Consider the following 27,428-nt stretch of genomic DNA (forward strand, 5'->3'; position numbering starts at 1 on the left):
ACTGTTGACCTGTATGGGATAGGCTATATGTCCTTGCCAGCAGAGACCTCCCCCAGCATTTATAGTCAAATTAGCATTGCAACAGTACTTCTTTAAATTTGGGATTTCTAGCTGTTCTTTCACTAAAGACTGGGACAGCTCACATGGAGGAGAAAGTGAGGTCTGCAGATGCTGGAGATCAAAGTTGAAACTTTATTGCTGGAACAGCACAGCAGGTCAGGCAGCATCCAGGGAACAGGAGATTCGACGTTTCGGGCACAGGCCCTTCTTCAGGAATCATTCCTGAAGAAGGGCCTGTGCCCGAAACGTCGAATCTCCTGTTCCCTGGATGCTGCCTGACCTGCTGTGCTGTTCCAGCAATAAAGTTTCAACAGCTAACATGGAAGAAAGCCACACAATGCATTAAAGCAGATCTGTGAATATAGGTACAAGTTTTCTCAAGAATCTTTCTTTGATACTTCTTTATAATCCAAGAACATGAAAGTCTAATTGGGAACTTTTTTTTCTGAGTTGAAAAGACAGGTTTGCATTGGGTGGTTTCAATCTTATTCAACGAATATAAATTATCTTAAAAACTGCTCATTATAATTTCTGCATCTATCATCAAAGGAAACAGATTCCTAACTACCAATCTTAACATAGTCCTTTTCTAAGATTCAAGTTCTGCATTATTATTCCTCCTTTCTTCAATTGAATTTTGTACATAGGTGTGCCCACTGGAATTAGACTGTGTAGAAATTTCAGAAGGTCCACACTTATCATCTTCTTTGTCCATAGAATCAACAGTGAAGGATTCTTTTAATTCACCTGATAACTTTTCTAAAACTTCTTCCACTCAAATCTCGCGAATCTTCAATTTTAGCACAAAGAATAGCTTTCAAATAATTGCCCCTGCCATTTTGCCACATATAACAAATTCCATCACCTCACCCATCCGTCCCATGACATACACATCCCACACTCTTCCAGCATTCTCTGCCATCCCTCATGCCACTCCTCATTTCATCCCTTCCATTTACCCCATGCCATCCCAATCCCTCACATCAATCCCATTCCTCATGGTAACAACTGTTCCATTCAGGGCCACATTCTTGATGAGCTCTGCTTGGATTCTGCTGTTTTTGATGTGGAAGGCCCTGTCCATCCCCCCCTTAACTCTGACAATGCCATGCATTGACAGGCCACAGGTGCCTCCACACACTCCAGTCCTCCTCAAAGTCCACATGCTTCTTCAAACACCATGCACCGCCCACCAAATAAACCCACCAATCGACACTTCCCTTAAACTGACCAATCAAAACAGTCTGGCCAGAAAAATATGTACCATTATTATATGTTCTGTGTACAGTCTCTTGTCAGTACTTCCCTAACCTTTTACCACTGTGACCCCATTTCATGGCTTGAACTTTGTTTCACCGGCTCTATTGAAGTAGGGTTATGTCTGCTATAACTCAATCAAAGATCCATGGCAGTCTCTATATGTTTGCCTGTTTGTATATTTGTATGTATAGAGGAATTCTCAAAGTCCTATATGTGGCTCTGGAGCCACAGGTTGCAGACTCCTCGACTAAAGTCTTAAATAAATTGTCACATTTGACCATATTGATCCAATGTTGTCCCACACCAGTTGAGGTTACTATGAAGGCCATTCCTTCCCTACCAGTCCCCTCGCCTGAGGTGTGTGGCCACCCTCAGATTAAACCATCACCAGTCATCTCTAATGGGAGTGCAGCCCAATGGTCTGATAAGACTTTGCCTTCACTTTACCATATAGTACTTTGATATAAAAGCCAGGGTATAGACAACATGCTACGTTATAGGGGTTTGCGACTGAATTTAATGCACAATCAATTGCAATATTGCAAGTTGATAGCAATGCCTAAGTATATCTGTACATCATGTTACATCCTAATAGCTTCCTATTTTTTGGGAGTATAAAAACAGGATTATTAGGGACATGAAGGATTGGAGAACTGAGGTTAGAATCAGGTCAGCTGTGATTATATTGAATGGTGTAGCAGGCTTAAAGGCTTGAATGGCCTTCCCTTATTTCTAGTTTGTATGTTCACATGTCTGTAGAGCCCTGATCTCAAAATCTTAGCTCACAACCCCACCAGACCTCCACTTTGGAAAGCCCTGCTCTTTGTAATCAATATTGCACATTTATTCATCTTGTTCTTAAGACTTCCGTGAGGCACATGTTGTCTCCATACAGTACATTGTTAAACAATGTTTACTGTATTGTCTGCTTGCTGTATCAGCTTCACATACTGTTGATTTATATACATCTTTTCATTTCCTTATATGCTACTCTATGTTCTGCTCTGTCAAAAACCTGTCCCAACTTTTCGAATCCACCTTTAGAACTAAAGTGTATCATCCCTGGAATTATTCTAGGATACCTCTTCAGTACTCTCCAAGACATTTACATCCTTCCTGAGTGTGGCACCCATAACTGTACACAATGACCTTATTAGTACAGTCTAGAATATTGTATACTTTATTAACCTGCCCTGTCTACCTGTCCTGCCACCTTAATGACTTGTGCACGTGCGCACCCAGGTGTCTATGCTAACTCTTTTGTATAGTACCCTTTATTTTATACTGTCCCTCTCCATGTGCTTTCTACCAAAATGTATCACCACAAGCTTCTGTACTTTGATCCTCATCTGTCACATGTCTGCCTTTCAGTTCTATAATGCCTTCTTCACAGTTTACAGTATTCCCATGTTTTAGACCATCTGTAAACTTTTAAATTATCCCCTGTATAATAGATCATTGAAATATATCAGGAAAAGGAAGGGTCCGAATACATGATGAAGGGCTTATGCCTGAAACGTCAACTCTCCTGCTCCTCCTATACTACCTGACCTGCTGTGCTTTTCCAACGCCACACTTTTCAACTCTGTCAATAGTTTCACACAACATGCCAGTTTATATGTCTATCAGAACATGATACCTAACCAACATGGTACCAGATTTTGCAGGACACATTATGAAGCAAAACCTGGTACATGAGCTACATAAAGAGATATTAGGTAAATTGACCAAAACTCTGGTCAAAGAGGTAGGTTTTAAAGAGTCTTACAGGGAGAAAGAGAGGGAGAGAGGCAGAAATGTGTAGGGATGGTATTCCAGAGTTTAGGATCTACTGGCAACTGAAGGTGTGGGCACCAATGGTGAAACATGTAAAATTCAGGCTGCACAAGAAAAATGAAGATACCTCAGAGGGTCATGTGATTGGAGATTACAGAGATAGGAAGACCATCAATGGATTTGCAATCAAGAATGTGAATCTTAAAATCCTGATCTTGCTTGACTGCTAAATTGTGTCATCAAACACAGAAATGACTGGTGAACAAGATTGGTGCAAGTTAAGACACAGGCAGGAGGGGTTTGGTAATGTCAAAATATGGAAGGTAGAATGTGGGAAAACAGCCAGGACTGCACTGAAATAGGCACAGCCAGAGTTAACAAAGACTTGAAGCAACAAATGAGCTGAGGCAGGGGCAAAGTCCAGAGTTGTTAAGAAGGTAGAAATGGGAGGAATTGATTATGCGTGTTGGAAGCTCACCTCAGTGTCAAACATAACACTAACATTGCAAACAGATTAGCTTAGACTCAGTTGCCAGGGAGAAGGAAAAAGTCAGTAGCTGGGAAGTGTGGTTTGGGACTGGTACCAATTTTTTGAATTTATATTGAAGTTCATGTTGAGTAACATATTGCAGGATAGGATTAACTCTCCAGCAAACACAAAGTGCACTTATGTTCTGACGAACTACCTTCCAAAAGTTTCAGCTGATGTTAATCACAGAGGAACAAGGTAAAATATGCCTTTAACAAAGCAAATGCACAACAGGCCAGTGATCAAAGAGAACACTTAATTTACAGCATCTACATAGTTTCTTTCTCTCTCTCTGCCGGCTGAAGTAAGCATGCAGCTTTTGAAATGTATTACTTAGTCCAACCCACCAGTTAAACAACTGATACCACATTCCAAATGATTACATTATTTAAAATTTGATGTTGGCATCAGGATGTTATTATTGCTTAAAGTTCAGTGTAGGGTACTGGATTAATCGTGTGATATGGCTTAGAGGAAGGGATGTAAGGAACATCAATCTCATGCAGTCACTCATTTCTATGTATGAAGACATTGCTTTGCGTTGGTGAGACCTGTAGCTTAGGTTGTGTGGTTGAGTTAAGTGATGGGTTAGAAAGCTGTAATATAGATATGAGGTTTTAAGACTGGGATCCAACTTTCACGGTCATGTTGGCATCTGGCTGAATTTGGATGAACCTGTCTGTAAATTTGTAATTGCGTTTTGAATGCAGAAGATTTAATTTTTCTAACTATTTATGTGTGATGATGTGGATGCTTCAGTTCTTAAAAATTTTAAAGACTCCAGTGAAAATTTGTCAATAGCAAAAACAAATTCCAAAATGTACATACTAATAAGTAGCTTATTGCCAGGATTTTGTTAAAAGACAGGGAAGTAGCATATTGAAGTGTGAAATGTTCATTCAATATTGCAAACAATAATTTGTAGATTTTTATTGTGGGCTACAGTGGCTGGAGTGGAAATACGGTGGAAAGTATGCGATAAATTCCATTGTATTTAATTTTAATCACTGTGTTTAGCATTGGAGAATAATATAGAAGAGGTTTATTTTATTTTATTTCTGGTTTTGCCGTGATTTGTAATAAATAATCTTTGTCTTTGTGGTAACTGTGTGAGTTCTGATATAACTGATGTCCTTCTGACAGTACCGAGCACGTCTTTTAAGACACATTAGTATAAATGCAGAATAGAGACGTTGTCTGCATCACATTTTTACCAGGACGTTGTCTAGGATGAGAAGTCTCAATTACAAGGAGAGACTGGATAGGCTGGGTTTGTTTTCTTTGGAGCAGAGGAGACTGAGGGGGAGGGGGAGATCTAATTGAGACGTACAGAATTATGACAGGCTTGGACAGGATAGAGAGTGAGGGTCTCTTCCTCATGGCAGATGTGTCTAGGATCAGAGGGTGTAGGTTTCAGGTGAGGAATAATGACTTATAGGAAATCTGAAGACTTTTGTTTCACCCAGAGGGTGGCGCATATATGAAACATGATGCCTGAGAGGGTGGCGGAGGCAGGTACTCTCAAAACATTTAAGAAGCATCTGGATGAGCACTTAAAGTGCCAGAGCACAGTAGGCTATGAACTAAGTGCAGGTAAATGAGATTAGTGTAGTTTGGTGTTTGTTGGTTAACATCGACATGGTGGGCCAAAGGGCCTGTTTTCTATGCTATATGAATCTTTGACTCTAAATCACGATCACATAACATCAAGGGATTGTGGTTCTTCAGAATGAGGCCAATCAGCCCTTTGGGTCTGCACCAGTTCTCCAAATGAGCATTATGACTTAGTGCCATTCTCCAATTTTTTCCATGTAACCCTGCTCATTCACCTGCTTGAGCTTGTCTTGACCATGATTCCAGGTGGTCAAGACTTGGAAACCTCCAACTGCACGCTGTGTGAGAAAAATATTTTGATTCATTTGCAAACTACTTTAAGTCTCTTAACACTTGTTTTTGATTTTTTTAAGACTGGGAGCAATTTCTCCCTATCTACTCTACACAGACCCCTCGTGATTTTGAAAACATCCATCAAATCTTCTCTTGCCATTTTCTACAAAGAAATCTATCCAACTTTTTATAATTAAAGTGTATCATCCTGGAATCACTCTCGAATACTTCTTCAGTGTTCTCAAGATATTTACATCCTTCCTGAGTGTGGAAACCATAACTGTACACATGACCTTATTAATACAGTCTCGGATGTTGCATATTTTATTAACTGCCCTGTCTACCTGTCCTGCCACCTTTAATGACTTGTGCACATACACACCCAGGTGTTTATGCTAAATATTTTGCATAATGCCCTTATACTGTCTCTCTCTGTGTGCTTTCTACTAAAATGAATCACCATAAGCATCTGTACATTGATCTTCACCTGTCGCTTGTCTTCCCATTCAGTTCTATAATGCCTTCCTCACAGTTTACAATGTTTCCATATTTTAGACCATCTACAAACTTTGAAATTGTCCCCCGTACAATAGATCAGGAAAAAGAAGGGTCCAAATACCAATCCCTGAGGAATTCTATTACAAACATTCCTGCAAAATATTCATAAAACAATCACATGGGGATGAATCCTACGTTATGTTGGCTAAGTCTGAGTTGTGGTGTATTTTTATGGATGGTGGAAGGTCTAGCAAGAATTCTTACCGTATCTGATCAAAATTCCCTCAAGTATCCTCCTCACCTGATTCCAGTCACATCTTACCCAGCACCATTCCCAGAACAAATTGCCACTCAGCAGATGTCCCCAAATTCCTGGCAGCCCTTACATCTGCTCCATCTTTGAAAATGCATTGTACACTCAGACTCACCCTGTCAGACCAGAGCTGCCCTGCACAGTTCCTGACATTTGCCCCAGACATTGAAGACAGGAGGAAATTGGGGCTGTGCTTTGCATGAAGGGACCTGGAAGGCCTACTGGAAGGGATGAAACAATCAGGACGCCCTCTTCCCTGAGGACCTGCGGTGGAGACCACGATAGCAGACCGTGCCAGTTTGGTAATAACCTGGGTTAAAGCAATCTCTACCATTTGGAGGAACGCACAGCACTGTAGGAAGAAAGTCAATGTCCTTCACCACCCTCCAAGTGTAAGTGTCACCATCTTCACTCTAATACCCCACACTCACTGCATCATTGCTACAGTACCCACCTGAAAGCTCATGCTATACCACTGTCATTATCATCTGCAACATTTTCCCTCCCTCTGTCACTCTCACCCACCTTTCCTAATGAAGGGCTTTTGCCCGCAACGTCGATTTTCCTGCTCCTCGGAAGCTGCCTGAACTGTTGTGCTTTTCCAGCACCACTCTAGTCTAGAATCTGGTTTCCAGCATCTGCAGCCCTTGTTTTCACCCACCCAATGTCTTGACACAACTGCATGCCCTCTGGTTGCCCAATCATTCCCTTGGGCCGCCTCCTTACTTGCATCAAAAGTAATTTCATCCCCCTTAATAGCTGCCCCTTTCTCATTCCATGAGGAAAACTGGTTACAGAGAGTGGTGAGTTCAGCCCGGACAATCACAAAGGCCAACCTCCCATCTATAGAACCCATCTACCAGGCCCGTTGTCAAGGAAAAGCCGCATGCATTCTCAAAGGTTCACCCCACCCTGGCAATGCTTTTCTATCATCGGGGAGAAGGTACAAAAGCCTGAACACAAGCAACAGTTAGTTTTGAAACAGTTTCTACCCGACTGTTGTTCGAATACTGAACGGACTCACAAATTCTTAGCATTAAAGACCATAAGACCATAAGACATAGGAGTGGAAGTAAGGCCATTCGGCCCATCGAGTCCACTCCGCCATTCAATCATGGCTGATGGGCATTTCAACTCCACTTACCCGCATTCTCCCCGCAGCCCTTAATTCCTTGTGACATCAAGAATTTATCAATCTCTGCCTTGAAGAATTTAGCGTCCCAGCCTCCACTGCACTCTGCGGCAATGAATTCCACAGGCCCACCACACTCTGGCTGAAGAAATGTCTCCGCATTTCTGTTCTGAATTTACCCCCTCTAATTCTAAGGTGGTGTCTTAAGGCCTGTACCTGTGTTTTGGTTTTTGCCGCTGTTTACCTATTATTTACTTATCTGTGCCTGTATTGCTCACAAGACAAAGCTTTTCACTGTGCCTTGGTACACATGACAATACATTCAATTCAATTCAATTCAAGATGGGGGGGGTGGGCTGCCCTGATATTTGTCCCCTCAACCCTCATATAGAAAGCAAGACAGGGATGTTGTGACCATCCAGATAGATTCAGAGTGAATGAGCCATATGACAGTGAGACAAGAGCCTGGAGTTGCAGCCTGACCCAGTCCATCAGCTTAGTGTATGCCACTGAGCACACAGTGTCCTTACTGCAGTATTACAGTGAAATTTTTCAGTGTAGTAAATGTATGGCATTGACTTGCAGAAGTGTGCTGTTAATTGATTGCTGATGTGCCATAACTGTTTTTAGAAACTGGCACGTCAGATGTCAATATGTGGAGTGGGTGTGGCTGGTGCCCATGGAATTTGCCATGAGATGTTGATGCCTGGTGTCCAACATGGAGGGCCTTCAGGGTAAACATGAAGCTGAATTCACCAGGTAGCCACTTTAACGTCCATTTAAATTTTCCCAAAGTCTGGCTCATTTGCCAAGTTTGGTAAGATGGGGAGCTGAATATCAAAGAGCTGAGTTGGGTTATTAACAAGGCAGCTAGTAAACAATAAAAGCCCTTAACTGGCAACTCACTGCACTCATGTCAAAGGTGTAAAGAAGGAGTGAGATCTTCCCAGTGTCTAAACTGGCTTTACTGAACTTCTCATCAGATTTTGTCACAAATCCCACCATCGCCCAAATGCTCAGTTCTCTATAAGATTCCACCCACAATGCCCTATCACTTAGCCAATCCTATATCTACATGTGACAATGCTGCTCCTCTAACAAGGTTATGTTGTTCTTGGCTTTTTCAAGAGGGGTTGTAAAAGGCAGAGGTTCTGATTTGTCTGGCATTTGGGTCTTTATAATGGCTAACAGATACTGCCAAAGGCAGCAATCAGGGAAAAGGCTTTTACATTTTTTTTAAAAACAGTTATGCAATGAAAGGGGAATGGCCAGTTCTCCAATTTCAGGGATTTTTCTAGTTTGGTTAGAAACTGCTAGACACAGAGAAGTAGCTACAGCGAAAAGAGGTTCCATGCTTCAGCAAATGATCCCTGGCTGATTCTCTCTCTCCCTAACATCTCTCCTGTAAGAACCTGGGTTTGATTTTACTTTTTTTTTTGCCAATGGGGTGTGTTTATGAGGATGTTGCAGGAAATTAGAACTGCAGCATTACATTGCATTAGAGTTGGTTGGGTTTTCTGATAGGTTAAGTTATTCCATATTCTGTTCTGTTCATGTTTCATTCGGTAGTCTGTAAGTAAACTCTGTTTTATTTAAAACTGAGTGGTTTGACCAGCTGCATCACTCCTGGAACATCCACTATACATCTACTTAAAACAACTAAAAAGGTTAGGGTCTGGGCTACCTTCTTAAAATCTCTTGAGGGGTTTGGCTTGGCCCATAACACATGTTGCTGCAATCCCTTTCATTCCCTTTTATTTTGATGTTTTAAAAATACCTGATGTTTAATCCTGATCTCACTGTCCTATCCATGTCATGCTATCATTGGATTACAGCAGAGAGGGAATGTAACAGTTGCTTGAGCCTGCACTGATACTGGTCCTTCAAATGTAGCCCACATTGATCCTGTTTTAGAATTAACAAAAACTGTGGAAGCTGGTTTGGAAAACGTCTGCTCTGATTGGAATCATCGGAGATCTTTATTTCGCCCTTTTTCCTTTCTGTCCAACATTTGGAAACAGTTACTCAGAAAATAATTTACTTCCTGGAGGCAAGTTACAAATTATTGTCCAACTTAGTCCGATGTGACTTCTCACGTAGAAACCATGAAATGGTTATTAATTATTATTAGCCTTAAATAAGCTCTTATTCCTGTTTCTCTTATAACTGTGTGGGCTTAAGCAAAAGGGTCTTTGATAGGCTGGGGATCATTTCCAAACCAGCCTCCATTTCCATACAAATCTTGATCCTCTCATATTAAATCATTCCACACTTCATTAGCACAGCGTGTTGGCCAGGAGCAGTGCTGATTGGAAAATATGCCACAGACTAACTATGATTTTATATATAGCATCTGTATTAAATATTAAGTGTCTGCAATTGCTGTTATTGCAGTTTTGGTAATGGACAAAATTGGGCTTTTGAGCACCTTGTTAACCTCACACTAGGTTTGTACAACAAACTTGCTGATCTGTTAACAGTACAGTAAGATCAGTAATGAATCAAGGGGCCAGGGGCGACAGTGGCTTTTCTCACAGGCCAGAGCATTTTAAAAGGATCTCATAAGTGTTACATTTCAAGAAGGAGCAAGAGGCCAACATGTTTAACAACAGGAACTTCATTAAGGTGGTGTTCACTCTGTAGGCAGCAAGGTTAAACTAAGCTGTTTCCCTCTTAAAATGGCCAATGGCATCATCATGATGACAAGTGACTGAACTCTAAAAGTAACAGTACTTACCAAATACACAACATACCTCCCTTTTACATCAGATGATCCTGCAATGAAAACAGTTGCAATATTTATAATCATATCTCCAACAGTCAGTAGGTAGGGCATTGATTCCTGTGAGTCTGTCAGAGCAGCTCAGGCACCTGTCATTGATGCTGATCACATTTAGCAGGTGTGCACCTAATGACAAAGTTGATGGGGTTCTCAGGAGAGTGTTCCAGTTCAATGGATCCCACCAATACTCTTGTAGGGAAGAGGTCAGGTGGCTCAGTTGGCTGGATGGCTAGTCTGAAATGCAGACTGATGCCAACAGCATGGATTCAATTCCTACTACCAGCTGAGGTTCCCATGAAGGACTCTCCTTCTCAATCTCTCCCCTCACCTGAGGTGTGGTGACCCTCAGGCTAAACCACCACCAGACAACTCCCTAAAGCGAGAGTAGGCCTATGGTCTGTTAAGAGTATGGCAACTGTACCTTTACCCCCTGGGGAAGTCAGCAAATCCATGGACTTTGATGCACCAGTCTCCTCGCGGCAGAGGGAGCTTGCCATGCATAATGAAGTTAGATGGTCTAGTATCTGTCACCAGTTGAATGCAAGTCCTCAAAACTCCTTTGCAGAGTTTGCAGTATTTTGGGATGTGGGAATGGGCTGGCTGAGCCAGCATTTTTTGCCATGGGAATGTGGTGATGAGTTACCTTCTTGAACTGCTGCAGTTCATGTGCTGTAGGTAAACCCACAATTCCACTCAGGAGGGTGTCCCAAATGTTTGAATGGAAGAAACCAATGTTGTAAAAAATTAGAGCCATCAACTCCTCTATTATCATTGATAGAATTACTTGCATTTCCTGTACCCTCTTTATAGCGTGCAATTGGTTCAGTCTCCAGCCATAATGCCCTCATGTGGCATATTTGAACCCCCTACAAATCCTCAAGGTCATTCTTTGTAATTGATGAATGTCCCATAAATAGCACGTTGCCCTGCTTTAACCTTCCTTGCATTAGAAATAACTTGGGTCCTAATGTAATTGCCTTGTACAGCTTTCAGTAATTGAAAAAACAAGGCAGGCAAGAATAAACTCTCAAAAATGCCATGTTAAATAATGAAAGAATCTTAAATAATTTTTTGTCTGCAGAGAAAAAAGCTGCAGCAGCCTCTTTACTGACATACCAAACTGAGAGTCATGTGATGTTTGTAAATCATACCATTCCAGGTCACTCATACTGTTTCTTTTCAGTCTGGTTGATCACAGCATTAATCCTGCAATCCTCAAGTAACTACAACAGAGAGCTGAAAGGCAACAATAAGTTTTTGAAAGCTTTGGCAAGACCTAATAACACAGCAGCACATATGGTTGAGCAATCTGTACAGGTTTAGAACTAATGACATATATCTGTTCTTCTGTAAGTTGCTGAATGTTTACAAATTAAGGGGTGACATGGTGGCTCAGTGGTTAGCACTGCTGCCTCACAGCGCCAGGGACCAGTGTTCGATTCCAGCCTCGGGTGACTGTCTGTGTGGAGTTTGCGCATTCTCCCTGTGTCTGCGTGGGTTTCCTTTGGGTACTCCGGTTTCCTCCCATCGTCCAAAGATGTGCAGGTTAGGTGAATTGGTCAGGCTAAATTTCCCATAGAGTTAGGTGCATTAGTCAGGGGAATGGGTCTGGATGGGTTACTCTTTGGAGGGTCGGTGGACTAGTTGGGCCGAAGGGCCTGTTTCCACACTGTAGGGAATCTAATCTAATCTAACCATAGCCAGCATCAGTAATGCAGCTCCCCCCACACCCACCCTCAGTCCTGAAGAAGGGTTACACCCGAAACATCGACTTCTCCACCTCCTGATGCTGCTTGACTTGCTGTGTTCTTCCAGTTTCCTGCCTGTCTATTTTGGATTCCAGTATCTGCAATTTTTTTGTCTCTAGCAACATTAATGTAGCACTCTAATGGCACAATTACCCAGCGATCTCAGATCGATAGACCTTCTGTTTAATGACAATGATACATTACTGCTCAATTAAGAAACTGGTAAAGGGTCAAACTATTTTTACTCCTGGATTTTCCTGAGCATTTCAGCTTTTGTCTGGCCAGTATTGATGCAAGCTGGGTTAGCCTATTGTAGCCAGGAAACATTTCAGTGAGAATGTAAATAAAAACAGGATTTATACCTCATGTTACATCAATATTGTTCCACCACTCAAAATGATCATAACTGATCTTCGTATTCAACTTCAATTTCCAGTCTACTCTTCATATCTCTTGATTCGATGAGACCAGAAATCTGTTTAGTTCAGCCTTAAATATATTCAATGATGACCCATCAATGATTCTACGTAGAAATCTAAAGATTCACAATCTCTTGAGTGAAGAAATTTCTCCTCACCTCAGTCCTAAATTATTGACCCCTTATTCTGAGACTGCAGTCACTTATTGATTGCTCTGTCAGGAAAACAACATCTCAATATTCACCCTCGTAAGCACCTTTGCGATCTTTATTGATTCAGTGAACTACAAAAGGTTGCCATAGGCCAAGTTGACTATAGGGGGTTTCATCAAAGAGGGACAACTGGTGATAGTTTTACCTGAGGGTCACCATGTCTCAGGGAGGTTGAGAAGGAAAATCCTTCATGGTAACCTCAGCCAATGTAGGAATTAAGCCCAGGCTATTGGTGTTACTCTGTGTTGCAAGCCAGATATCCAACCAACTGAGCTAACTGACCCCCTTCAATGAGATGAGCTTTTGTCTTTCAAAGGTCCAGAGTGTAGCAACACAGTTTACTAATCCTGTCATTTTAGAATGAACTTCTCATCCAGGGACCAATCTACTGAATCAAGTGACCAATATTCATGAAGGTATTTGAGTGAAGAATGTTGGCAGGCTGGTTAGCTAAGATTTACTTCAGGTTTGATGATAAACTCAAAAGTAATTGATGGACAAAACTCAGAAATGGAAACCCTTGCTAATTCTTTTGTTTCTTCTCCCAGAACATGCTCACAAGATTCAATAGTAAAGGCATTATCTTAGCTAAGATTTACTTAACATACTCCCGGGATTGAACCTGGTACATCGTGGTCTTGCAAAGACTCCAAACTAGTCTTCAGTTACTGCTCATCACTGGTGGAGTTTGTAACTGTTAGGTGTAGACCATTTTATTTGCCACAGGAATTCACTGTTGTCCTTACAATTGGGGTGTATATTCCTCCCAATGCTAATGCTAAGGAGGCACTCTGTGAACTGTATTGGGCTATTAGTGGTCTGCAGAATGCATATCCTGATGGAATGTTTATTGTTGCTGGAGATTTGAACCATGCAAATCTCAAGGCTGTGCTCCCTAAATTCCAATAGCATGTGGACTTTGTGATGAGAGGGGAGAACATACTGGGTCTGGTTTACAGAAACATCCCCAACGCATACAGGACAGAGCCCCAGTCCCACCTTCGCTCCTCAGGCGACAGGTCTGTTATGCTAATCCCAGCATACAAACCACTCATCAGACATGTCAAACCGGTTCTGAAGCAGATGAAAACCTGGCCGGGTGGAGTCAGTTCTGCTCTTCAGGACTGTTTTGGGTGTACTGACTGGCACGTATTCAAGGAGGTGGCAACCGATGGAGATTCCATCAACTTCGAGGAGTACACAGCGTCGGGGATTTGCTACATTAGCAAGTGTATTGACAGCATCACTGTATCCAAGACCAATACTTCTCGGCCCAACCAGAAGCAGTAGATGAGCTCAAGGGTGTGTGTGCTGCTGAGGCCCCGTGACACCGCCTTCAGGGCCGATGGCAAGGCGGCCTTAACAACAGCGAGGACCAACCTGACCCGGGCCATCAGAGAGGCAAAGCGAGCAAAAGCACAGAGAATACACAGCCCCTTTCAGGACAGCGGTGACACACAGAGCATGTGGAAGGGCATCCAGACCATCACCAACTACAGAACAGCATCGCCTGCTTGTGTTGGTGATGCCTCCCTCCTGGATGAGTTGAACAGCTTTTATGCACGGTTTGAGGCACAAAATGACATGGCAGTGAGAAAGTCCAACAACTCCCCACACCCCCTCACCCCCGCAATGACCAGGTGTTGTGTCTTACCACGGCTGATGAGAGGAAAGCCCTATGCAGAGTCAACCCACAGAAGGCTGCTGGACCAGATAACATCCCTGGCAGAGGACTCAGAGGATGCACTGACGTTCTGGCAGATGTTCTCACAGACATCTTCAACATCTCCCTGAGTTGTGCCATAGTTCCAATATGCTTCAAGGCTGCTCCCATCCTCCCTGTGCCGAAGGAGTCTTCAGCGTCCTGTCTCAACGACTACTGCCCTGTTGCGCTTACACCCATCATCATGAAGTGCTTTTAGAGGGTTGTGATTAGGAATATATTGGGATGAGCGGTTCATGTCTCATCCCAACCGCTCAACAGATGATGCTATTTCCACCACCCTCCATCTGGCCCTCACCCACCTGGAGAAGAAGGTCAGACCACTGTCCATAGACTTCAGTTCTGCATTTAACACGATCATTCCTCAGCATATGATTGGAAAGCTGAGTCTGCTGGGCCGAAATACCTCCCTTTGTAACTGGATTCTGGACTTCCTGACTGGGAGATCTCAGTCAGCCCGTATTGGGAACAGCATCTCCAACACCATCACGCTGAGCATGGGGGCCTCCCAAGGGTTGTGTGCTCAGTCCACTGCTGTTCACCTTGCTGACACACCACTGCCCAGATCAAATCACATCACATCATCAAGGTTGCTGGTGACACGACTGTAGTGAGTCTCATCAGCAGGAACGATGAGTCAGCATACAGAGAGGAGGTGCAGCAGCTAATGGACTGGTGCAGAGCCAACAACCTGTCTCTGAACGTGGACAAGACAAAAGAGATGGTTGTTGACTGCAGGAGGGCACGGAGCGACTACTGTCTGCTGGACATCAACAGCTCCCCTTTGGAGATTGTGAAGAGCACCAAATTTCTTGGTGTACACCTGGCAGAGAATCTCACCGGGAACCTCAACACCAGCTCCATAGCCAAGAAAGCTCAGCAGCATCTCTACTTTCTGTACAGGCTGAGGAAAGCCCACCTCCCACCCCCCATCCTCAGCACATTCTACAGAGGGTTTGGGAATTGCACCGTCTCAGATTGTAAGACCCTACAACGGATAGTGAGGACAGCTGAGAAGATTGTCAGGGTCCTCTTCCCTCCATTACAAACATTTACTCCGCATGCTGCATCCGAAAGGCTAAGAGCATTGTGGAAGACCCCACACACCTGTCACTCAAACCCTTCTCCCTCCTGCCATCTAGCAGAAGATTCCAGACCATTCGGTCTCTCACAGCCAGACTGTGCAACAGTTTCTTCCCCCAAGCCATCAGGCTCCTTAACACAGTACGATCGGACTCTTTCCCATCTGAAATGCTTTGCACGGCTTTCAATAGAACAATGTCTATTATTTATCATCCTTCTATTACACTGTGACTTGTGTGTTTTGCACGTCTTATGCATTTTATGCCATGTACGATTGTGTTATTTGTTCTGTCCATTTGTTCCTCCTCGGCCCTGGAGGAATGCTGTCTCGTTTTTTACTGTATCAGTTGTATATGGTAGAAATGACAAATAAAAGCTACTCTACTGTAGTAGTTTAGCACTATGCTAACCAGTAAACTCACCCAAAGAATTTGAGCCTTTTAGGTACTGTACTTTAGTTTCTGTCTAATTGTGTAGGCTATTAACATTACCATAAAATTGTCATAGTTAAATTATTAAGTGCAACGGCTTGAAATAGTATCAGCAGAAATAAAGTAATTGAGTGCCTTGGGTTAATTATTGCATCATTTAATAATGGTTGTTGATTAATCACATGGCATACCATGTCTCAGTTTTCTATTATTATTTTCAGCAGTTATTTTTAAAAACTAGAAAATCAACAAGGAGAGACAGGAAAAGCATCAGGTAATAATCAGAATCTCTGCCAATAACTTGGGCCTGCATCTTTTTCTTGGCTAAGTACAAGTTGCATCATGCTTTTTGAAGGGTTTGTTACCACAAGACCCAGTGAGATCTCTCACCTTGTCTTTCCAAACTTGCGTCATTAAATGGCTACCCCTCCCTCTGTGTCATCTTTCAAGTCTGATATCACTGTGCGTCATTCCCTGAATAACTTACCATTCAACATACCACCATCCCTTGCACCCACGCCATCTATAAAAGTCATTGTGCACTCAGACAAGCGCTGCCTGCAATTGTCCTGCATGGTTGTTAGCATTTTCCCCAGAATATGACAGATATGGGAAAGACCGTAAGATGTAGGAAAAGAATTCGGACATTCAGCCCATCCAGATTGCTCCACCATTCAATCACGGCAGATATGTTTCTCAACCCCATTCTCCTGCTTTCTCTGAGTAACATTTGACCTCTCTCAAGACATTCAATGATTTAATGAAATTGGCACCTCACTTTGCATGCAGGGACAATACTGTTATAGAAGTTGCTCTTCCTCTTGGACCAGAGGTGGAGGCCATGGCACCTGTTGTGATTGAAATGAGGGCGAGGTGACTCTCATTGAGTATGAGATCCTTGATTGGGGTTATTAGCCTGGCCCAATAGACAATAGGTGCAGGAGTAGGCCATTCTGCCCTTCGAGCCAGCACTACCATTCATTATGATCATGGCTGATCATCCTCAATCAGTATCCTGTTCCTGTCTTATCCCCATATCCCTTGATTCCACTATCCTTAGGAGTTCTATCCAACTCTTTCCTGAAAGTATCCACAGCCTTTTGGGGCAGAGCATTCCATACACCCACCACTCTCTGGGTGAAGAAATTTCTCCTCAACTCCGTTCTAAGTGGCCTACCCCTTATTTCTAAACTGTGTCCTCTGGTTTGGGACTCACCCATCAGCGGAAACATGCCTCTTGCCTCCAGAGTGTCCAATCCTTTAATAATCTTATACATCTCAATCAGATCCCCTCTCAGCCTTCTAAACTCAAGCGTATACAAGCACAGTCGCTCCAATCTTTCAGCTTAAGATAGTCCCACCATTCTGGGAATCAGGGAGCCCTGGCTGACTGATATAAACAGGAGATTCAGACAGCCTCCTCACTCTAGGGACTGGCTCTGAGCTGGCTGGTGAGAACCTCGATTATCCGGCATTCAATTGTCCACACATCAGATTATCCAGCAAGATTGCAAGGTCCCGATGCTTGGCTAAACTATATTATCCGGCATTCGATTATCCAGAAATCGATTAACCGAACAAAATACTCCCCACCCATGTCCTTCAGTTAATCAAGGTTCCTCTGTACTTTGTCAGTGTAAATAAAGGATGATTTCGTGATGAGATACCGGCCTCTGTGCAGTAATTTCAACACCAGATCATGCCAGCCTGCTCCAAGGTTGCCTCCCAGATTAAAATCATCTCAGCTCAAGGGGGAATACTCTGGAGATTTGTGGTATTGGTTTATTTGTTCAAGTTAGGACTAGTGGTTCATTTCTTGGTTTTCATAGTTTTAGTAATGTTTGTAGTAATAGTCTTTAGATTTGATAAAGTCTGTTTTTTCTCCCTCACTGCACATTGATTGTTTTTCTTTCTCTCGGGAGACTGTGGGCCGTAGTGTGCGGTCATGGCTAGCAATCTGTTCAGGTGGTGCACCTGGAATATAAAGGGGAGCCATTCCCCCATTAAAAGGAAAACGGTGCTCTCAAATCTTAAGAAGGAAAGGTTGACATTACTCTGTTGCAAGAGACACATTTGACCAATAGGGAACATTTGAAGTTACAGCAAGGTGGAGTATGATTGGGTATTCATCTCCTCCTTTAACTCCAAAAGCAAAGGAGTGGCCATACTGGTACGAAAGAACCTCCCATTTCAGGTGACCGATCAAATCAAGGATGAATACGGACGGTTTGTCGTTCTCAAGGCTCTGGTACACAGAGAAGAGTATGGCATCCTGAACATTTACTAACCCCAACGTATCCTCTCAAATTTTTAGTTGACGCGGTCTCTAAATTAATGGCTCTTGGAGTCCGCCGTACAATTATAGGAGGAGACTTTAATTGTCTCATGGATCCTGGGATAGACAGGATGCCAAAGGGACTGTCGTGTACACCTCGGCAGTCTAGACAATTAGCAGACATGTGTGAGGAGTTGGGGCTAGTGGATGTGTGGAGGTGTCTCTACCCTAATGGGAGGGATTTTACCTTTTACTTCAACCCACACAAGAATTGATATGTCCTTTGCTCTGTTGGTTTGTTTGGACTTGGTGTTGGCCTGCAAGATTTGGAGCATAACTATTTCGGACCATGTGGTCGTGTATTAGATGTTAAGACCAAAGGTAGTGGAGTAGGCACACAGCACTGGTGCATGGATCCATTTCTGTTGAAGGATGGCAACTTTGTACAGTATATTACAATGAGTTCAGGGTCTTTCGGGGCATCGATTGGGGCACAGTCAGTAATCCATCAATGTTCTAGGAGACCACCAAAGCATTCTTAAGAGGTCTGATTATTCATACTCGGCAACGAGAAGGAGCCAGAGAGGGGAGCAGCAGCGGATACTAGAGGCTGAGCTGAAGGTAGCAAGTCGGCATATTATACCAGACCATCTGTGGTCAAATTACAACAAGTCATGGCTCTCTGGGCTGCTCTGGACTCAGCACTCACACAAGCAGAGAAGAGGGGGGTCTCCTTTGCAAAACAAAGGCTGTTTGAATATGGGGATAAGCCAGCAATATACCTGGCTTACCTGGCTCGGAAGAAGAGTGCTCCACAGTCCATTGTATTTTTTAGGAAGAGAACTGGCAACATCAGTCAGAAACTGAAAAAGATCAATGCCAGATTTTGGGAATTCAATGCAGACCTATACCAATCACAGGGCTGTGGGGATGGATTAGCAAGAATGAAATCCTTTTTTGAAAACTTGACCTCCCTGGTATAAAATAGATCAGGCCTCCCGTTTAAATGCACCCCTGACAGTACAGGAGGTCCAACAGCAGCTCCAAGGTGGCAAGGCACCCAGTCCAGACGGGTTCCCAAGTGAGTTTTACAAGGAGTCTATACACAAGTTAGCTGAACCATTGCTGGAGATGTATAGTCATTCGTATATTCTGGATTAGAGTGATGCTGGAAAAGCACAGCAGTTCATACAGCATCCAAGGAGCAGGAAAATTGACGTTTCAGGCAAAAGCCCTGCATCAGGAATACAGGCAGAGTGCCTGAAAGGTGGAGAGATAAATGAGAGGAGGGGGGGGGTGGGGGTAGGGGTGGGGAGAAAGTAGCATAGAGTACAACAGTGAATGGGGGTGGGGATGAAGGTGATAGGTCAGAGAGGAGGGTGGAGTGGATAGGTGGAAAGGAAGATAGGCAGGTAGGACAGTGGGGACAGTGCTGAGCTGGAAGTTTGGAGCTGGGGTTAGGTGGGGGAAGGGGAAATGAGGAAACTGGTGAAGTCCACGTTGATGTCCTGCGGTTGAAGTGTTCCCAGGTGGAAGATGAGGCGTTCTTCCTCCAGGCGTCGGGTGGTGATGGAGCGGCGGTGAAGGAGGCCCAGGACCTCCATGTCCTCGGCAGAGTGGGAGAGGGAGTTGGAATGTTGGGCCACAGGGTGGTGTGGTTGATTGGTGCGGGTGCCCCAGAGATGTTCCCTAAAGCGCTCTGCTAGGAGGTGTTCAGTCTCCCCAATGTAGAGGAAACCGCATTGGGAGCAACGAATACAATAAATGATATTGGTGGATGTGCAGGTAAAACTTTAATGGATGTGGAAGGCTCCTTTCGACCCTTGGATGGAGGTGAGAGAGGAGATGTGGACACGGGTTTTGCAATTCCTGCAGTGGCAGGGGAAGGGGAAGGTGCCAGGACGGGAGGGTGGGTTGTAGGGGGGCACAGACCTGACCAGGTAGCCACGGAGGAACGGTCTTTGCGAAAGGTGGAAAGGGGTGGGGAGGGAAATATATCCCTGGTGGTGGGGTCCGTTTGGAGGTGGCGGAAATGTCGGCGGATGATTTGGTTTATGCGAAGGTTGGTAGGGTGGAAGGTGAGCACCGGGGGGTTCTGTCCTTGTTACGGTTGGAGGGGTGGGGTCTGAGGGCGGGGGTGTGGGATGTGGATGAGATGCGTTGGAGGGCATCTTTAACCACATGGGAAGGGAAATTGTGGTCTCTAAAGAAGGAGGCCATCTGATACCAGGACACCAGATGGCCCTCCTCTCATTTATCTCTCCACCCTTCAGGCACTCTGCCTGTATTCCTGATGAAGGGCTTTTGCCTGAAACGTCGATTTTCCTGCTTCTTGGATGCTGTCTGGACTGCTGTGCTTTTCCAGCACCACTCTAATCCAAAATCTGGTTTCCAGCATCTGCAGTCATTATTTTTACCAAGTCATTCATATAGCCAGGACTGCCTTTCGCCCTCTCTTAGGGAGGCCAATATCTCCCTTACTTTAAGGAAAGGGAAAGATCCTGAGGATTGTGCATCGTATTGACCCACCTCGTTGTTGAATGTGGGTTTTAAAATCCTATCAAAGATGTTGGGTCTGAGGCTGGAGAAGGAGCTGTCTATTATTATAAAAGAGGACCAGACCGGTTTTATCAAGGGCTGCAACTCCTCCAACAGTATCAGGCAGGTACTGAACATAGTCCAAATATGTCAGTAGAGACTGATTCTGGGTTTGGTGATCTCCCTGGATGCAGAAAGGGCTTTTGATGGGGTGGAATAGTCGTATCTCTTTGCTGTTCTGGATCGTTTTGGTCTGGGAGGGGCCTTCGCCAGGTGGGTGGCAGTGTTATATAAAGACTCCAAGGCAGCAGTTATCATGAATGGGGTTAAATCGAACAGTTTTGGTGTGGGGAGGGGCAGCTGACAGGGATGTCCCCTGTTGCCGCTGCTGTTTACCTTGGTATTTGAACCACTGGTGGAGGCCTTCAAGAGGACCCTGAAATAATGGCACCAAAGGTGGGACTTGGGGAACACAAAATCATTCTCTATGCGGCTGATATCCTTCTGTTTTTGGCCAACCCCGAAAAGTCCATATCCCGGCAAATTAAATTATTTGGCAGCTTTTCGGGATGCAGGATAAATTTTACAAAGTTAGAAGTCATGCCCATGGGGAGAATGTTGGAAGCTGGAGGACAGAATGGAGTTTCCTTTTAGATGGTCACAGAAAGGTTTTCTCTATCTGGGAATTTTTATTACCCCTGCTTTCCGGCATCTGTACGGAGCTAACTTTGTACAGTTGTTTGAGAGAATAAAGAAGGACTTGCAGCAATGGGAGGGACTACCCATATTATGGCTAGGCTGTATAGCCTTGATTAAAATGAATATTCTTCCTCGGCTGCTATATCCCACGAGGATGCTCCCCATTGTAATTACCGTAACAGGTGCTGCAGAGGTTTGTTGGGTGGCTTGGATCATTTATTTGGTGCTGCAGGCGCCCCCCCCCTAATTAAATTCACCAAGCTGGAAATTCCGCAGGATGGGGGGGTTAGACCTCCCCAATCTGAAGAGATACCAAATAGGCGCCCTGCTGTCATATGTAGGTGAATGGGTACGTAATGACTCAAAGTCAATATGGCTTGATGCTGAGGCCTCGCAGGTGAGACGTCCCCTCACAAACTTACTATTCATGGATAAGATGAGATTGGTAGTTGAGCACTGTGAATGTCTGATTATCATAAGTACTGTGGGAGCATGGAGGATAATGCGGCAGGGTGAGGGCAATTTGCTTAAGACTTTGCCACTCACCCCATTAGTGGGAGCCCCAGGATTTAGACACGGGTCAATGGACTCCGGCGTCAGAGCATGCGAGGGTAAGGAATCTCCTGTCTGGGAGATTTATTCAAGGGAGAGGTCTTGATGTCTTTCAACCAAGTAGGTCAGAAATACAGAATCCCTAACAGGGACCTTTTCCAATACTTCCAGGTTAGGGATTATGTGCAGAAGAAGACCACTCTCTTGGACCAGCTCTACAGGTCAGATATAGAATGAAGAGTGCCCTGATGTGGGGGCGCTCTCTCAGTTAGTACCATTTATCATCTGCAGAGAGGGAATGCCTCGGGGGAGATGGAGAGACTCCATGAGATTTGCAATCAGGAGTTAAGAGAAGAAATCTCATCAGAAATGTGGGAGGACATATGGGGGAATGTAAAGAAAATTTCAACATGCAATAAGGCACAAGCGATGCAACTGGAGATCCTTCAAAGGGCCCATATGTGACTAGAGACATTAGGCAAAGTTTAAGAAAGGATCTTCTCCGAAATGTCCCAAATTGAGCTCCTCAGCCATTATAGGAAGATGATCTTGACTCGCCCTCTTGCAGAGCCTGCATTAGTGCTGAAGGATGCCCTTGACTTACTGCATCAGGACCCCCTGTGTGAAGACCATGTTGAGGCCTGAAATGACAAGATTCCTGGCTTTGTGTCTGCGCTAAATGGCAGAACAAGCCAGCAATAATAATGAGCCTGGTATATCCGGCTGAGGGAGAGAAGCAAGGCATGGGTGCTGTGTAGCCTAATTCTGCCATAGATCTTGCCATAACTCATGTCCCTCAAACCCCAAAAAGATTTTCTTTATCTCCTAATGGTCAAATATCTTAAGTAGTGTTTCAAAAAAAAATGTTCTTAATGTGTTCAGAGAAATTATGACACATCTTTGGGGCAGGTGGAGCATGAATTTAGAGAGCCTAGGGACACAACTATTTCACCACAGGACACTTCTAAGAAGGTTTCTATGCTGACAGATCTGTCAGTGGAAAACTGGATTCAGGTACAGAATTACCAGATCAGGACCTATCAAATTTCCAGTGAATCCTGCAAACCTCATCAAAGACCAGGAATGTCTGTGTGCATCTTGTCTAAGAATTTCAGCAAAACCATTTTTCTTCCATGATGCATCTCACAGATGCAAAGGTCTCCTGGATTAAACTTGGAATTAAACTGGGGAGGGGGGATTGCAACAAAGGCAAGCTATAGAACGGGAATAAAAGGGGGCAGGAGAACAAGCAATCGAGAGTCTACAAAAAACAAGCGTTAATAAAAACCTCAGCAAGATCTACAAAAATGAAGTGAAAACAAAAAGAAGGTTATGAATGTGTCAAAATGTATACAAAGAACCATTAAAAATCTATGGAAATTATTCAAAGTTTCCATTCTTTCTTTGCTAGCATCACGTTGTGTGTACAAAGGAAAATTAATATGGGAAAATCATTGGGAAAATACTAGTTAAAAGTGATTGCTTTGTAATGGTTTCATGCTGCATAAGTGACAAACTGAAAATGCATTTGTTCCTTGCTATACTGCAGCAATTTATTAATCAACTCACACTGAATCCTCGCTCCCCGACATCAACACTCCAGTCACACAGTCCTGAGACTGAAACATTTGCTCAGCAACTACTAATTATTTACCAGATGCTTTTAGCTCATATTGAAAGAGCACCATATTAATGAAGAGTACACAGAGTAAAACACAAGATCTAATAGCAAAAATTTTGTGCCTCATTTTAACATTTTTTGTAGTCTAAATCAAGTGAAATTTATGAAAATCTCACTGAAGTGCATATTTTTCTTTGGCAAGAAGCAACAGAGGAGACCTGCGATGTAAGCAGTTGGCAATTCCAGATGAACAGTCATCTGATCCAAGTATAGATTTTCAATGGAGCCCAGCACAACCAAGTCATCTGCTGCACAGAATTCCTGATTCGATAATAGATTTCCAATGTAGCTCACCATGGTTTATCTATCCAATAATATAGCATTACAAATCCAGGTATTGTCGACTTCTGCTTTCTGGGCTAAAATTTGCCAGAATCATTTTTCTGTGCAAGGGCAGTGGTAGGAAACTGAGTTCCCTGACTCTAATTTAACTTCTAAGAATATATACATGTTCAAATATATGTTAATGAATACATGATACATGTTAAAAGTTCTATTTTCTTTCCTGTAAAAGAAACGTTCATCTCACAGGCTTGAAAATTGCACCATCTCTTATCCTTCGTCAAGTTAAGTATCTGAAATGATAACTGTTCATTTAACTCCATTCTACTGCAGATTTTAAAATCCAAACTTGGGGTTGGCTTACCACATTCCTGATATGCACCATCTTTTCTGCTGGCCCCTATCAATGTTAATGCTGTTTGCACTGATGGCATTGACTCCTCATTGACATTTTTCAATTTCTTAAGAATCTATTTTAAAGCATGTATTGCAGATTGAGTTACTGGATGAATGATTCCCTGGACTGTGCACAGACACATAAAACGTGATTCTTTTTCATGTGATTTATGGAAATCTTTGATTTAAGTGCAGGGTTTCCTGGTAAGCTAGCTACACAATAATCAGCTTACGTTATAATGCCATTAGTTTGGGGCATATAAGGTTAGACAAATTGCAATCCATAATAATTCCAAGTAATGCATCAAAAACAAAGTTAGGAGGCAAAAAATAAATAATAGGGTAACAGCAGATCAACAGCCAAAAGAATGATAAAGCATAGAAAATGTAACTAATTTTTATCTCTCCCACCTTTTCATATGTTAGGTGTTTAGATGTTTCTTTGTTCCTCTATTTTAAACACTTCTGCATTTCAGTTTTTTCTTTCTCTGCATTTATCCTAGTCCAAGCTGTGTCTGTCTTCTGATTGAATATTATAAATCCTGACTGGGGAGCCATCCCTGGTAACTTGACTAATCTTTTTCCCATATCCAGCATTGCTGACCATCATCAGATTGGAGTTTGTGGAGCTTGCTGCACACAAATTAAAACGTTTTCCAATGGTAACAACTTAAAAATGTGCTTTATTAATTGTAAAGTGATTTGGGGTCATCCTGAAGTGAAAACCACTAAATAAAAACCTGTCTTTCTTACTCTTACACACTTTCTCCTCTCTCTTCTGAGTTCTAGGATGCCACCAAGGCGCAGTGGGGAAAGACTACCATGTAACATCTGCCTGTCTGAGAAGAACAGGGGGCCCACGCAGTCATTTGGGCTCTGCTGATGCCTCAGCTAAATATATGGATATCTGATTGATAAACGTACAGACCTGTATATACAAATGATAAATTCTGATCTCTGTATGCAAAGAAATGGAATGTTTCCGTATGTATGGCATGACCAACTGTACAGACCATCAAAATATTTTATGAATAAAGTATATTTTTGAAATTAAAAAAAAATTCTGAGTTCTAGGATGTAGAATTGCAAGTTATGAATGGACACCAAATTGAGCATCATTCCTGATGGAAATACATAGAGAAGATCATAGGTACACTGCTCAAAATTTCCCAGTAAGTGGACCAGGTAGTGAGATTCCCTCTACAAAGGTGACATCCATAAACTAGATGTCAACTTTCCCAATATGTTAATTGGTTGATTAGAATTCAAAATGATTGCCACATAATAATCAAGAATTGAAATTTGACTGGTGATTTCAGAAATCTGCATTCCTGGTGTTAGATTTTTCACAACATTCTTGAACATTGAACTCAGGCATTTGCGCAGACAGTGTAATTTGAAATCAAACCTACAAATGAAATTGGCCTCACTTAGTTAGAGATTGAAATGTATTACTGTGGGTTAGGCCTTTACCAATGCGAATACCTGTCAGAGTCAAGCGGCCTTTATGCATTCGCCTTGCTCCCTTCTACCTTTCTTAGGGCTAAAGGGATCAAAGAGTAAGTGATCAGAGAGAAAATAAAAACATGGTTGTGAGTTAGCTGGCAGAACCGGGTCAAAGTATCAATTGGCTGAATGGTGTACTCTTGCTCCGATTTCTTATGTTTCTATGTTTCGGCCTAACAATCGACAGATTCCCATGTTACATAATTGTGAATAAGTTATAAAACAGCTCCGCAAAAATAAAATTTAATTGATGTATCAATTACCTGAATTTTCCTTACTTAAACTCTTCCTCATTGGATTAACAACTTCAGCTACCTCACTTTGTTACCTTATCAATAGTTTCACTCTTTATCCGAAAGATCTGACTTCACAGTCCGGTGATAATTTAAATTGACTTATATTTATTTCCTGCTTAATTGACAAAAAGGCTGAAGGCTAATAATAACACAATACAGAGATAAGTCAACTGCATGGGACTGAGGAAACAGTAAGATAATCTGATTATCCAAGAAATCAAGGCTTCTAATCCTAAATACAAATGCATTTAAATTCCCCCAAAACTATACAAATGAGATGTAATAAGTCATTGCCTTCCTAATAAGACATTGTCTTCATGACCCTTGCCCCAGGCTGCATATATTTCCACTAAGATCAATATTTCTGGTCAGTTCCTAATAACCCAATTGTCACATTTAGAAAGTTTCTTCATTGTCTCTGTGGCTAAATAAAACTGTCTGCTGTCAGATTGGAATATAAGAACTAGGAGCAGGAGTTGGAAGATCAGCACATCAAGCCTACTCCACCATTTGATATGATCATGGTTGATCTCAACTCCTCTTTCCTGCCACTTTCCGTCAACCTTCAACTCATTACTAATTAAAAATTTGTCTATCTTCTCCTTAAATTTACTCAGGGTCCCAGCATCCACTGCACTCTGGGGGAGTGAATTTGACAGATTCATGACCGTTTGAGAGATAGGCAACAACAAAAAATAGCCGAGCAGAGGCTGATAGCCAAGTTTGGTACCCATGGGGATGGCGACAACTGGGACCTTGGGTTCCTGTGACTCTACAGGTGACCCCATTGCACTACACTTACACCACACACACACACATACACATATAAGTTTGTGGGGTGAATTTGTACTTGCAGAATTACATTTTACTTTGCTCAAAAACTGCATGAATCCATGTAAGATTCTGAAAATCCATTTTTTGGATTAGAATCGGTCTGACCACAGACAGCCTCACAGGGAGTTAACACCGTCAATACCTTATCTGGGCCACCATGACACCAATTGTTAAAGTGCACTTGAGAATGTAACTTTAAAAAAAAATTTTGCGATTTATGTATGAAAGAATTGATACCAACATGGTCTTACTCTCCACAATCACCCGAAGAAGGAGCAGGGCTCCGAAAGTTCATGCTTCCAAATAAACCTGTTGGACTATAACCTAGTGTTGTGTGATTTTTAACTTGATACCAAAATTCTATTTTCCTTCCAATTTACCTGCATATTACTTTTCTGTAATGCATGCATGAGGGCACTGTACCCAAAACTCAAAAGTCTCCGTCTATTTTTCTATTCCTCTGACCAAGTGAAGAACCTTATACTTAGCTATGTTAAACTTCATCATTCCTGTTTT

Source organism: Chiloscyllium plagiosum, chromosome 33, assembly GCF_004010195.1.
Source record: "Chiloscyllium plagiosum isolate BGI_BamShark_2017 chromosome 33, ASM401019v2, whole genome shotgun sequence".
Taxonomy (NCBI): Eukaryota; Metazoa; Chordata; class Chondrichthyes; order Orectolobiformes; family Hemiscylliidae; genus Chiloscyllium; species Chiloscyllium plagiosum.